Source organism: Pantherophis guttatus, chromosome 1, assembly GCF_059756535.1.
Source record: "Pantherophis guttatus breed Tessera chromosome 1, ASM5975653v1, whole genome shotgun sequence".
Classification (NCBI taxonomy): domain Eukaryota; kingdom Metazoa; phylum Chordata; class Lepidosauria; order Squamata; family Colubridae; genus Pantherophis; species Pantherophis guttatus.
In genome coordinates, this window is record NC_142063.1 from 303,066,063 (window position 1) to 303,068,717 (window position 2,655).

At 39.3% G+C, this 2,655-nt stretch overlaps 1 long non-coding RNA gene across 1 annotated transcript; it reads right to left on the bottom strand.

Annotated features, from left to right (window-relative positions):
• Positions 1–517: 517 nt before the first annotated feature.
• On the bottom strand, positions 518–2,304 carry LOC132711989 (uncharacterized). The gene is made up of 2 exons (XR_015731549.1): positions 2,174–2,304; positions 518–659 (listed from the first exon to the last, which is right to left on the bottom strand). It is a non-coding gene; the product is annotated as an uncharacterized LOC132711989 (long non-coding RNA).
• Positions 2,305–2,655: the final 351 nt, after the last annotated feature.

The window sequence follows — 2,655 nt, forward strand, 5'->3', positions numbered from 1 at the left end:
ATAATATACAGATACCTACATTTTTTTATTTGTATCCAGCCTTTATTTCTTTATCTTATAAACATCAACAAATAACTTCCTCATCTTCCTTTCCCCCTCAGAGGTTTTAGTTTTTATTCCATGCCTAGGAGAATAGTTTAAGAAAGTGATGTTGTATGTAGGTCAAGAAATACTAAGAATAATAACTGTTCTTCCTTCCCAATCTTCCTTTCACTCAAAGTTCCCACTTTAAACTGGCCCTGTTCCTTGAAAACAAAAAAACTGATTGTGGAAAGAAGATTCAGAGAATGACCATTGTGTGTACTTTGGCAATGATATACTAAACAGCCTTACTCTACCAGATGTCTTTCAGGTATAATGGATCCTGTTGATTGGAAATTATGGAAACTGTAGTCCAATATGTTTAGGGAAACCTGGTCCCAATATGTACGTTTGAGTGGTTCTAGGGCTGACACTATGTATATTTGTACTGGTACAAACCATAAAGAAAGGTGAGGGAGAGAAAACCTTCAACTAATTAGTTTCATTGTGGAAATTTATTCAAGTAAAGATAAATATAAAAAAGCAACTTCTTCTTTGACCTTTGTCAGATGTTTTCTTCTCTCCCTCCTTCCCTCCCTTGGTTCTGCTGGGCATCAATCAAGGACTGCATTACTTCTCTGGCAGCAAGCAGATAAGAGAAAAAATGTTTTTAAAATTCACAAAGAACTCCATGGGGATTCTGTGAAAACTGTCTTGCTTGTCTGCTAGTGTTTAGGAGGAGCCACCAAGCTGTCAGTTATTATGGTATGAAGTGTCCAGAATCAGTATCTCTAACTTTCTCTCTCTCTCTCTTTCCTTTGCTTGCTGTTTCTCCTGCTGTTCCGTTCAAGGACATCCTCATCACTTAACTTTGAAATAAATGTCCTCCCCCTCAAAAAAATTCTTCTCCCTTTCCCCAAGTTCCAGGGTGTTTGGAGGGGAGAGATGTGTCAAGGCAAGCTGTCAAGACTAAAAGCCCAATGTTTATTTGTTATTATTTATAGTATGCTATCAAATTTGCTTTGCAAAAGGATATCAGCCTCAATGTCTGATCCCCGTCTTTGTGAGATTATGAACTTTTGAATGGAACTGAGTTGAGTTTCCAACTGAAGCATTTAAACAAGGGATGAGCAGAACCTGAATGGCTCTGTACCACAAAGTTTATTTATTTATTTATTTATTGGTTCAATTTATACGCCGCCCTTCTCCGGAGACTCAGGGCAGCTTACACTGCATTAAGCAATAGCCTTCATACTTTTGTATATACCTGCTTAGTAGGGCTTTCGCCCCCCCCCCCCCCAAGCGGTGTTCTTTTTTATACAAAGTCAGCTTATTGCCCCCACAATCCGGGTCCTCATTTTACCTACCTCGAAAGGATGGAAGGCTGAGTCAACCTTGAGCCTGGTGAGATGGAACTCCATTCCATTTTTAGCAATAGCATTTAGATTTATATACCGCTTCATAGTGCTTTTACAGCCCTCTCTAAGCAGTTTACAGAGTCAGCCTATTGGCCCCAACAATCAGGGTCCATTTTACCAACCTCGGAAGGATGGAAGGATGAGTTCACCTTGAGCCAGTGAGATTTGAACTGCCGAACTGCAGCTAGCAGTCAGCTGAAGTAGCCTGCAGTGCTGCACTTTAACCACTGCGCCACCTCGGCTCTTATTTTTGCTGAAATACTGCAATAGATTGTCCATTCATGACTTTTGGGAGAGCTAAACTTGATTGATTCCCTGAATATATTGCTATTTCATATTAAAACAATGCATACATTTGAAAAGGTGCTTTCCTTACACAAAGATTTAATACTTTGAGCCAGTTCTCCAAAATACCAAAGTAGAATCATTTTGCTCAAAGTCACCAAAGAGTTTCTCTTTTCTAATCTCCTACTCTAGTGATTCATCTCCAACATACAACTCTCCAGCCTTTGTTTGAAGATTTCTACCAAAGGAGAACTCACTACATGATAAATTCATGCACTGATGACAATTTATACAGTCTGAAAGTTCATCCAAAATCTCCTTCCTTGGGTTTTTAACCCACTGGTTTTGGTCCTGTTCTCTGTTAAACTAGTTACTCTATAAAATAATATAAGATTATTCCAGCATAACTTGGGACTTGAATTCATTTAAATTAGCTACACCTCTCTTACCATCTCCTTGTCTTTCCTAATCGGCAGCTCTCTTCTTCTCCCAGTGACAGGATCAGCCAGGGATCTATTTCTCTTCTGAGAGAAGACAAATGCAAATTAGGAATTAAGAGGTTTTGCCTTTTCACCCTAACCCATTATCAATTCACTACATCAGAGGTGTCAAACTCGCGGCCCATGAGCCAGATGCATCACATGCTGGCCACGCCCCCCATTTTAGCAAAGGGGGAAAAAGTCGTGATACAGCACGTGGCAACAACATGACAACGCGAGTTTGACATCCCTGCATTACATTTTCTTCACAATGAACCTGCAATATCTTTTATTTTTCTTTTGTTTTCAACATACCCAAAGGACTATATTTTGTTATTTTTGAATGTCACAAGCCTCAACTCATTCTGAGCATTAGGGGTTTTTTGACAGAATTGCTACAAATTCTGGATACTAGCTGGCATTTTTCATTGATTGTGCCCCTCATTCAATTT